Here is a 12703-nt window from a genome sequence, read left to right as displayed (position 1 = left end):
TTATGAATGACAAATAGAAAGATTGCGCTCTTCTGAAGAATTCAAGAATCATTAATCAACTAATCAAATGGACTGGTTCATATGATTATTTCAAATACTAAGCTACATTTTGAATTGTGTGTGTGTGTGGGGGGGGGGCTCCTTTACTTGCCTTCCCCAAAGACCCTAAAAAGATGGATGGAAAGAAAGAAGCATGTTGGTTGGAAAGAAAGGAGAGAATTATTATTCAGGATTTGCACAGGCAGGAGAATTTCAAGGGCCTTACAGAGTGGGAGAAAGTTGTGAAGATTGTCAGTTTGACATGGGATACATTCTGGAAAGCTTTCTGGCACAAGCTAGTTTCTCTTTAAAGTGACATGAAATCTGGATAATAAGCAAACATTCATGCATCTTCAGTTGGATTGGGCAACAAGCAATGTGTGTGTTTATGTGTGCACACATCCTCGCATCTGTATGCATGTGGTTATGCATGTTCAATTATTTCTAAAGTCAAGGGATGTGGAAGAGTTTGGAATAAGAAGTGGACAGAGGTTCTTATGGGGGTGAAGGATGCTTGGAGAAACTGCCCAAATTGATTCTGGAGAAGCTCGGATATGCACTCTATTTTAAAGAAAACTTTCCCAATCTGATGCCTTCCAAATGTGTTAGATTTTAACCAATTCAATAATTCTCTAGATGGGGTTGTAGCTTGCCATGCTAACTGAGTATCCTGGGATCTTAAATCCGGTACATGTGAAGGACATAAGTTGAAAAATCCTATTTTAGAATTTAACACTGCTTCAGATGCAGGAGCTTACATTTTTCCCAGCAAATCCTGATGGGCAGCAAAGCAGCGTGTCTATTAGGCTTGCCAAGGATTCGCTTTTCCACAGCACTTTATCCCTTTGTCTGAAAGGCTGCCTAGTTTAGCAGAAAGGCAGAGAATCCTAAAAAGATGCCTTGAATTTGCTCATCCAAAATGAACATCTGGTTTGCTGACTGAACAAGAACACAGCCCGGATAAAGAAGTGGAGGAAATGATTGCCATGTCTGCAGAGGGGTGGAGTAACTTAGACACTAGAAGATAAAACTCCATTTCACAAGAATTTGATTGGTTAGAGAAATGGAGCAAAAATAGCAGCATGAATTTTAACAGTGACAAATGGCGGGTTCTTCAGTGAGAAAGCAAAATCTTGTGTACTCTCTCTGTGTGTGTATATCTGTGTTTGTGTCTGTGGAACACTATCTGGTTTTATAATGGTACTTGTGAAAAAAAAAATCTCAAAGCAAACAGGGGATGTTGTCCTCTTCACAACTGCTTACATAATTCACATTTTCCTGTGGTTCCTGGAAAGAATGGATTTAAGTCTGAGGGATGCTTCCTGAACATTCCCCTACTTGTACCCTTTGAAACACCATTTCCTCTTCAGATCCAGATTGTTGACTAGCCCAATTAATTACAAGCTTCGTATGAGTTAGCAGTGTGATTTGGCTACAGATGAAGCCAATGCAAGAATTCAGACGGCATCAAGCAGCATCACAGGCAGTACATATTTTCATTTTATTCTGTTCGTGTACAGTCTGGTTCGGTGCCTTGCAGAAGTGACCAGGGGACGAGAAATGAAGTGAAGAAAGATTGAGGGAGCTGGATATGCTACGCCTTGAGCAGACAGGACTGAGGGGAATAGAAAGCATTCTTTACATAGTTGAAAGCAAAGGATGTCACAGAGAAGAAAATTAAGACCTGTTCTCTCTTGCTCCAGAGGGGAGGACATGGAATAAGAGATTTCAATTAGAAGACGGCCTAACATTGTGAATAGGTCCGCCGTGGAATTAATTACCCAGGGGGGTGGTCGGCTCGCCTTCTTGGGATGTGTTCAAACAAGGACTAGACAGCCATGTGTCTGGGGTGCGGTGGGGCTTTGATTTGGAGCTGGGGGAGGGAAAATTGATGGCCTTTCCCAACAATGAGGCTCTGGCTATAAGCTGGCTGGTCTTTCCCATTTTGATGTGATAGCCTGCGCTTCTATCCATTACATAATATACTTATTTCCAAATTCGTTTTTACACCTATGAAATTCCTATTTTATATAAACTGCATAAGATTTTTTGAGATGGGGAAATTCTTTTAAGCAGATACCTTGTTATCTCTATTTTGAGTTTAAGGGGCTGAGAGCCTGCAGCCAGCCTAAGGCTATCCACTGATAAATTTTAATTGAGCTAGCCCTGCCTTGGAGTTTAATCTCCCTATATAAATGGGAAGAAATGGTTGGTCTGGATGGGGGATGATATTTATGCAAAGTCCCATGATAACTAGCTATGAAACTCAGGGATTGGTAGAAGGATCTGGCGTCTCCTGGATTAAAACGGAGAGGCGGGGCCCACGAGTCCTGGCGTGAGGGAGCCACGAGCTAAGCAGCTGGGGGCGCGTGTCAGGGCCGGCTCCCTGCACACCCCAAAGCAGTCGAGCCGCATTCCAAATGGCCTTCCCCACCCAACCCACCCAACCACCCGAGGGAAGGAATATCCACCAAGGCGGGCAGGTCTTGGTTGGTGCACCGAGATCTGCCTCACCCAGTGCCTGGCACGCCTCATCCTGTCTCGGCATTTTGTAGGCAAGGAGGGGAAGCTGTGAGTGAAGGTTAGCCTGGGCTTTTACGTGGGCTCAGTAAAGGGCTGCCAGGGTGCTGCAAATTGAATCTCAGCTGCGAAAGGCTGAATAGGAAGAAAAACCTGGGACTTGCCCAAATTGGCTCCCTTATTCAAGCGGCTCTATTTTTCTTCAGTCCCCCTGCAGCTACTTCCAAACCAGCCTTCTCCATCTTGTTGCTCTTAACTTCTAGTTCCATAATCCTCCAATCAGGTTGGGACTAGGAGTCCACCTGAGAGTGCAGAATCTGGAAAATTCAAGTTAAGAGGGCAAAATAAGACCCAGAAATGGCCAGCAATGAAGGACACTCACTTACATGATTGACCAGAGGTTTTTTTTAAATTTGATTTATATGCCGCCCTTCTCCGGAGACTCAGGGCGGCTTACAATGTGCTAAGCAATAGCCTTCATTCTTTTGTATATTTATACAAAGTCAGCTTATTGCCCCCACAACTGGGTCCTCAATTTACCTACCTTAGAAAGGATGGAAGGCTGAGTCAACCTTGAGCCTGGCGAGATTCGAACCTGCAGTAATTGCAGGCAGCTGGTCTTAATAACCAGCTTAATAAGAGGGTGCCTTAGACCACTGTACTACCAAGGCTCTTGGTTGCCAATCTCTTGTTTGCTGGATGCAGCTCTTCTGCCATCATATAGAGTTGACAATGTTTAAGTGGTGACCAACCAAGGCCTACCCAAATGGAGCCCTGTCCTGAACTACTCCAGTTATTTTTAAAGAAGGAAGTAAGGTTGTTTTTGCTTTCTATGTTCAAATGTGTACCTGCCTACAATCACCGGGGAGGTAATATATACTGTAAATGTAGTTATGCAGCTAAATCTTAGGGATTAAAGCATCATTTTGTATTCCAAATCTCCAGGATAAAACCTAGCACTTAGTTATGAGAGGTGAGCCTTCTTTGAATAGATTCAGTGCATTTAGGGATGGCCACTTACTGGCAGTGGATTGTGGAGATAGCCTTGAGGAATGAATGCAAGAACTGCTTAGGAAACGTCAGTTGGAAGGAAAAGTGTTCAGAAAGAAATTCAATCTCACTTTGATATACAGGTAGTCCTCAATTTATGACCACAACTGAGCCCAAAATTTCTGTTGTTAAGTGAGACCTTTGTTAAATGAGTTTCCCCCCCTCCCGTTTCACGACCTTTCTTGCCATTATTGTTAAGTGAATCACTGCAGTTGATAAGTTACTAACCCAGTTGTTAAGTGAAGGTGGCTTCCCCATTGACTTTGCTTGTCAAAAGGTTGCAAAAAGTGATCACATGACCTTGGGGCACAGCAATGGTCATAAATGTGAACCGGTTGCCTGAATTTTGATCACATGATCATGGGGATGCTACAAAGGTTGCAACTGTGAACAATGGCCAAGTCCAGAGATGGGTTTCAGCAGGTTCTGACCAGTTCTGGAGAACTGGTAGCAGAAATTTTGAGTAGTTCGGAGAACCGGTAAATACTACCTCTGACTGGCCCCACCCCCATCTATTCTCAGCCTCCCGAGTCCCAGCTGATCGGGAGGAAATGGGGATTTTGCAGTATCCTTCCTGGACTGGGGAGGGAATGGAGAGTTTACAGTATACGTCCCCTGCCACACCCACCAAGCCATGCCACACCCTCCAAGCCACACCCACAGAACCGGTAGTAAAAAATTTTGAATCCCACCACTGATCAAGTCACTTTTTTTTCAGCAGCATTGTAACTTTGAATGGTCACTAAATTAACTGTTGTAAGTAGAGGACTACCTGTATTCTACAATGAGGGGGCAGAGGGAAATCGATAGGCTTTTGAGATTCTGTTATAATACTCTACAACAATAGAGTTGCGGTAGTCCTTGCATTGTCTTTTCCCTCACCTGGCCTATCTCAAAGAGCTAAAACTTCCCTTCCCCCAACTGTAGTTGTCCAGGAACACTAAACAGGGTAGCAGAAGAATATAAGGCATTTCTTCTCCATTCCTGTCTGTGCACTGGAGGAACTGATTTGAGTCATTCCAATTTTTAAATCTCTGTGCTATGAATAATTATCTGTATTGCATGAATGTAAGCAGACTTTTCTTTCCTGCTTGATCATCCCCCCCGCCCCCCCATCTAACACACTCTGTACGCGTTGGGATTTTAGTTCCCAGGATACCCAGCCAGCATAGCTAATGTTTGAGGATGATAGAATGGTACTAGTAGAGTTTTCTTCAATGGGAAACTCTACTCCAGTTTCAGCACTGGAAGATTTCTCCTGGAGCAATCACCTTTGGTTAATTCACTTTTTAAGGGGTTTCTCTGTCTATCATCTCCCATTTATTGCTCTCCAGAGTTTTCCTCGGCTCTCGGCTTTTCTTTGAATAGCATAAAAATTAAACTTCGTGTAAAAAAAAAAAATAGTAGCGGTACTTCTAGAGCTTAGCATAACTTTCCTGTTCTTCCTCTGCATTTGGTCAAAAGGCAGGTAAGATAATAACAAGAATGTGTGAGAGGATGTGCCGTTTGAAGTATTTTGTAATGAGGAACACACAGTAAAGTGTTCCATGTGTCACAACTCCGCAACAGCTCCTTGAATGTGCTATCCTAGGAATGTATTTTTCAGGTCTTACTATGTTGGAAAGGAATATATTGTAATGAGAGCTCAGGAAGTATTTCTACAAAGGGTAGTGCTGTTTGGCAGGAAGAAGAAGAAAGCAGCCTGACAAACAGCATTACCAAGCTGATTAAGATGGAAGTGGTTACGTATATGAAATCAGAAGCAGAGTTTCACATTCAGCATTTCAACCAAAACTGATCCTCACAGCCACAGTCTAAGGCGGAAAGAAGGAGAATCTTTGATTTCTTGATTGCAGTCAAGAATCTTGATTGTAGTCAAGGTCACACACTTCAGCATTTCAGGACAGGATGTGGCATGATTCCATCTCAGAATCGGAAAGCAGAATGTTGGTTCGAATTCTTGAGTCTAAAAAGGTTTCAAGATGATTTCTCACCTCCGCATATAATGTACATGAGTGACGCAGATATGAATGAGAAAAGAGAGTTGATTTAGGTATAACGCTAAGTGGTTGTTTGGATGCTTAGGCATCAGAACAACAGAACACAGAACAACAGACTTGGCAGGGACCTTGGAAGACTTCTAGTCCAACCACTTGTTCAGGCAGGAAATCCTATACCAATTCAGACAAATGGTTGTCCAATGTTTTCTTAAAAACTTTCAGTGTTGGAGCACCCAACTTCGGGAAGCAAGTCGTTCCACTGATTAATTGTTGCAACTGTCAGCGTTCCAAATAATGTACCGAGGCAGAACTCCGAGGCAGGTAGATTCCTCAAAGAACAGTTTGTTGGATACACCATATTGTCACAACTAGCGAAAACCAACTCTGAAAGCTCCTGCGGTTTTCACCTAATTAAAAAAATGAAAGTTCCCCATTTCCTCCTCCCCATGCATCAGTCACATTGTTCAATAAAAGTGCCGGCCAGTTGCACGGTTACTCTTCTCCTCCTCTTGCCTGCCACCTGTTGAAATGTCCTTGGTTCCCACAGGAAAACTTTTTGTTTTGACTACAAAACCCCAGCTAACTATTTTCTCCCCCTCCCTCTCTTGTGGCAACCCTGTAGCTGTAAAGATGGCCTTAGCCAGGTTTGCTTCAGGGTTGACAATCAGGAAATTTCTCCTTAGTTCTAGGTTGCTTCTCTCCTTCATTAGTTTCCATCCATTGCTTCTTGTCCTGCCTTCAGATGCTTTGGAGAATAGCCTGACTCTCTCTTCTTTGTGGCAGCCTCTCAAATATTGGAACAATGCTATCATGTCACCCCTAGTTCTTCTTTTCATTAAACTAGTGTCAGCACTTCAAGCTGCATTTACTCTAGTGCTGACATAAGAAGGAGAAGCGGAGGCATCTGGAAAGGGACGTTTGACTTTTCACCTACTTATTTTCCCTGGAGATAATATCCCCTAGGAGATGGGATGGGAGGGGGGAAATTCCTTTGAGCTGGAGCAGTAGATTAGGGGTAGAGTGACTTGGAAGATGGCCAATGAGTGCAGAGGAGTGGGGAACAGAAAGGGAGGGTTTTGGGTCTGGAAGTCAGTGCTGGCTGCGATGGAGTCGGAGTTAGAATGTCGTGCTTAATAAATGGAAGTTTTTCATCAAAGATTTTGTTTGAAATGCAATTTATTTGAGATGACTCGAAACCTGACAACTAGATTCCAACATTCTACATTTTGCAATTTCTTTTTTCATAAATATAGTCCATATTTAGTTACTACATTAGGTTTTGTCTTTCCTGGAAGATCTTATAGATGCTCATTCCCATTTTATTCTCACAACAACCTTGTGAGATAGGTTGGGGGATAATGTCTGGTCCATTATCGTTCAGTGTGTGTCATGGGTGAGGAGGCAACGGAATGCCAGGTCTAGCATTCTAATCCCTCCTTCACCACAGAGCCTCTCAGTTCTCCCTTTAAAGAAATTTGTATTGTCTCTTCCTCCATCTGAAGTCTTCCTACATCAAGTGGAAAATTTCCCCCCTTACCTTCATCTACAAGTGCTGCCTGGAGGCAGCTGCATTTTTGCTCACCAGCTGGTGCCTCTGAAACACCTGGTGAGGCCTCCATCCGTCTGGGCCAAGAGTTCATGCTGGGCCTGTCAGAACCTGTTGAAAGTGTCTTCCAGGGGTCTGTGTTTAGGCCTGCTTAGGTTTAGCCAGGTGGAGCTACAGGTGAAAGCTACAAAAGAACTAAAAGAGCTGTGTGGTGCAAGAAGAAGTCTTAGTACCCTACAAGATCTGGTTTGCTTTGGGCATATTATAATGTGTTTTTTCTGCCACCCAAGATTATATCTCTCTGGCAAATGGTCTTTGCTTGGGGGGCTGTGCCAGGCTTTGCATAATGTGATGGCAGTTCAGTCCAAAACAGGGTGGGGCTTGGGGAATAAAGAGTGGAAATGCATGTCTTAAGGCCCCATGTGGATCTTGACCCTCTGTCCAATATTTTATAAAAATGCCCCCACCCCACAACTGAAAATGTGGGGCCCACCCTTTCTGAAGAAATTTGGGGGACCGAAACACCCCCCCCCCAATTTTTGCATTTCTGACCTGGTAGCCCTATCAATGTTCTCTTTGCAGATGTAAACTTTTTATTATTATTATTTTTAAAACACTGCTTAAAAGTAATATGTGAACCCAGTCAGATAATTCAATGAGCTTTTACTTCTAAGTGTGCATAAAACTGCATTTTAAGCCTGCTTAAAATACAATCCAAGAATCAATTAATGGGAAAGAAACTTTCTGGAATTTTGTGGGACTTTCTTTAGGGTATAAGTGTTGTCCTTTAAAAAAAGAACTGGGAAAATAAAACGAATGGCTTGCTAACATACCCTGACAAGGAGCCAACTGAGCAATATAATTATTGATATACATTTCTACATAATTCTTTGCCTTAAATTGAGTCCATCTAGCAATTAAAGCAATCTCAAATTACTATATTGCGTACGGACATTCTTCTGCAACTTGTAATGCAGGGCAAACCTGTGGAGTGTATTTGTATTCATTCATGAATTCATTTTTCTGGGCGTGTGGAATAAAACCTCCCCGCAAGGGCCAAGTTTGCAAAGCATGTTGAATTTCAAAAAGCCTACCCATTAAAAGCATGAGCCAACATGCTGGCTGATCTGGTTTGCCTGGATGAAAAATGTGATGAGTCACATCAATGCCCATTCAAACCCTGTCTTTCTTGAATGATTATTTCTGAATCTGGGATGAGTTGGTACTACAAGTCAGGAAGGGGGCTGGAACTACTAGAGGGAATGTGCAGGGCAGGGTGGAGCACATTTGGCCTGAGGAGTGGAGGATTTTTGGATCCAAACTGCAGCCTTAATCCCACCAAGCACCCACATTTTGATACTGTGTGTCCTCTCCACTTGCTCCCCACCATGTCTTCCATGCAATATTCATGAGTTTTTAATTACACAATAATAATAAGGGATTTAATAAGAGAAAGTTCCCCATTTTAAATCTGGGCTGAGAAGAGCTGCTTGATTTGTTTTCAGAAAAACTTGGGGACCGTTCAAGAAGATAGAATATTTGGAAAAAAGTGTATATTTTGGAATACCTTTGTTTGACCTTTTGAAGACAAGAGGGTCATACCTGATAGATTGCATACTCAGGTTCCCCGATGTGGTGCCTCCAGATGTGAAGTTGGGAGAAAATCAAGTTGGGAAAAGCTGCCTTTTGATATTTCATGTGGTTTCCCCAACATGATTTTCCCAGCGGTCAAATATGGAGCTCCCAGAATTCCTGGAAACCGAAGCTCCAATACATCTGGAGAGGATTGTTTTGGTGAAGGGCTGGTGCAAAAAAAAGAGAGAAGATTTTGCCCTGTTCTTTGTTCAATCAGATGAAATTAGGACATCAGCGACATCTAGTGTCATCCATAAACAAGATTCAGCTTCTGTTTATTATTAGGTTGTTGATGGAAAATGTGCTTGCCAGCTTTTCTCATCTGTCCCTTGGGTAACAGAAGTCACCGGGAGCTTTTATCTAGCCACTGCTTTTTTCTTGTTTCCTTTCATCTGCCCCTTTCTCTCTCATGCCTTGAAAAGGAAAGGAGGCTTAGAGAACGGGATTTCCAGTTTCTTTCAGAATGGTTGCCATGGTGATGCCTGAACAGACAATACTCCCTCCCGTCTCCATTCCGCGCACTCATCCACCCGGCCCACTGCAGTCTCAGCAGCCTGTATGTTTGCTAAGGCGCCTGTCCTCTGAAGCCATCGGATTAGAAAATATGAGCGGTCCCACAAAAAGAAGGAGAGCACCTTGTATGAATAACACCATTTCTGCAGTGGTTGAGCAATTTGCATATCTGTACAGATTTTTTTATATATATATATTCAGGAGCATACATAGAGATGCACCGTCATGCATACAAAGGCATGGCTAGATGGCAAATGATGCTCAGCAGTTCAGATTTATTTAACTGAGACCACATTTCCATTTGAAATGCCCAAAGCAGCTGGGAATAAAATGAAATCAAACGCATAATACAAAACTAAAGCAGATCTCTGTACGGATCCATTTTTTCCATTCCTTGGAACAATTTTGCTAATTGTTGCAATGATGTCTCTTTGTGGCTTAATAAACATGTTTCATGCCAGATGTTTTGCATGAATTGCCTTGACTTGTCATAAAGTCATACAGACACCTCCACAGACCACATCACAGACAATGCTCTGTACAAATATGAAAAAAAAAAAATTCTAGACATACCTATAGGAACTCCCCGCTCTTCATGTCCCCTCCCTCTTAAACCAATCCAATCAGTTCAGTAACTGTTCAGTAATCAGTTCTCTAACAGCATGATGAGGTGTAATTTAAAATACAGCCAGGGCTGGCAGACATGCAACCAGCTGTGGGTGTTATTAACACCTAAAGAACTCCTGGCAGGTCTGGCATTGAGACATGCAATTACCACTTAGTATGGAGGGAGGAGACAAAGCAAGAACAGGAGACTATTCCCACAGGGCCTGTGGGCGAGGCAATTGAATTTACTGTCAACATCCACTTTTTAAAAACACAAAACCACAGCGGGTTCAGATTATTTGGAGCTTCAGCTTTCCAAACCCTGAGCTTTGGGAAAATATCCTATCAGATTCCCTACCATGAATGTAATGCTGAATTATTGTTTTTACGAAAGGGACCCACCTCCCAACAATGATCCCTAAAGTCATTTTGTAAGCCATCCAAAAAAAGAATAATGCTTGGAGTCTCTTTTTTTTTTCAGTATCTGGTGTAAGCAGCAGGAGTTGTTCCCTGGCTGTAACCTGGGGGTAGAAGTTGGTGTGAAATGCATCTTTAGTTTGAGGAATATGGAGCACTATCTTCATAACCTCCAAGCAGCTTAAAGGTAAAGGTTCCCCTCACACATATGTGCTAGTCGTTCCTGACTCTAGGGGGCGGTGCTCATCTCCGTTTCAAAGCTGAAGAGCCAGCGCTGTCCGAAGACGTCTCCGTGGTCATGTGGCTGGCATGACTAAACGCCAAAGGCGCACGGAACGCTGTTACCTTCCCACCAAAGGTGGTCCCTATTTTTCTACTCGCATTTTTTACGTGCTTTCGAACTGCTAGGTTGGCAGAAGCTGGGACAAGCAACGGGAGCTCACCCCGTTATGCGGCACTAGGGATTCGAACTGCTGAACTGCCGACCTTTCGATCAACAAGCTCAGCGTCTTAGCCACAGCCTGCTTATTAAGGAGCAAGCAAGTTGCAAAGAATAATTCTTCTGAATTAGCATGGGAGCCTCAAGGCAAATGTGGAAATGAGATTAAAATTGTTTTGACTAGAATAATGTATAGGTATTTTTGGTGATATCTAGCCCGCATCATCACCACCATTTTTCTTACAGCAAATATTTTTGAGGATGACATAGACAGAGTAGCTTTATAGACTCTGATATTATCTATAGCTACATAACCTAAATGAATTCAAATGGAGTCAGAACACTCAACGCTCCCATTTTCTCTCATACTTCATGTATTAGAAAAAGTAGAAATCAGAAAGATGCAGAAATGGGATCTTATTAATTCAGCAAATGTATATCTCACAAAAGTGACTATTTGCAGTGTACAGCAATCCAATAAAACAGTAAAAAAAACCCTCAATCATTACCTAAAGTCATGATATAATAATTATTTAAAAAAGCATTAAGAACTATAAGATCAGAGCAAAAATGGGAAAAGATAATAATAGATGAAGGGATGTTGGTGATAACAGACCCATATCACAAGGTCACCTGTTCTCTAGGAATTCCAGGCTTCCTGGCATAACCAGGTTTGGGGGATTTTTGAAAGCTCAGGAGTGATGAGGCTGACCTCATCTCTGGGGAGAGAAATTCCACAATGTGGACACAATATCAGGCAAGGCCCATTGCCCAAGGCCTGCTAAATATAGTTTCCTAAACAACAGAACCCATAACATGCCCATTCTGTTGGAACTGCTGGGATGGGCAAAGTGGGAAGAGGCGGCCCCTCAAACAAACTGATATTATGCCATGTAGGGCTTTAAATGTCAACACCAGCTTGAAGTGAACCTGGTAAACAAGCTGGTAACTAATGCAGCTTGCGTAGCACAGATGTGATGTGCATTCTGTCAGAAATATACATAACTGCTGGCAATGCTGTATTTTGCAAACAGCTGAAGTTTCTGGATACCCTTCAAGAGCAGCCCCATATAGACTGAATGGCAATAGTCCAACTGGAGGTGACTAAGGCATAACCCTTGGTTCATGAAGAAGCCTAATTATTAGTTTGCTAACGTGTCCTTTTGCAAAGATTAACACTCTGAATTTGCAGAGTATAAACTCAGTGGTGAAATCCAATTTTTTTTACTACCGGTTCTGTGGGCATGGCTTGGTGGACGTGGTGTGGCTTGATGGGTGTGGCTTGGTGGGCATGGCAGGGGAAGGATACTGCAAAATCTCCATTCCCACCCCACTCCAGGGGAAGGATACTGCAAAATCCCCATTCCCTCCCCACTCCTGAGGAAAGGATATTGCAAAATCTCCATTCTCACCCCACTCTGGGGCCAGCCAGAGGTGGTATTTGCCGGTTCTCCGAACTGCTGAAAGTTTCCGCTACTGGTTTTCCAGAACCTGTCAGAACCTGCTGGATTTCACCCCTGATTCTAACTTAATAACTATGAATTTTTCGTCTGCATTAATTCCCATATTGATGCTTACTTAGTGAAATGAATATATATGAACAAAAGGAATGCAGTAGACTGAAGTTTATACAGGGGTGAAATCCAGCAGGTTCTGACAAGTTCTGGAGAACCGGTAGTGGAAATTTTGAGCAGTTTGGGGAACCAGCAAATACCACCTCTGGTTGGCCCCAGAGTGGGATGGGAATGGAGATTTTGCAGTATCCTTCCCCTGCCATGCCCATCAAGCCACATCACATCCACTAAGCCACGTCCACAGAACCAGTAGTAAAAAAAATTGGATTTCACCACTGGTTCGAATGGTTACATAAATGGTAATTTGTTGCTTGATCTGTCTAGCTACCTTAGCAGATGGTGTTTGGAAACTAGAAAGAGTATT

Source organism: Pantherophis guttatus, chromosome 2, assembly GCF_059756535.1.
Source record: "Pantherophis guttatus breed Tessera chromosome 2, ASM5975653v1, whole genome shotgun sequence".
Classification (NCBI taxonomy): Eukaryota; Metazoa; Chordata; class Lepidosauria; order Squamata; family Colubridae; genus Pantherophis; species Pantherophis guttatus.
This window is presented reverse-complemented; position numbering follows the sequence as displayed.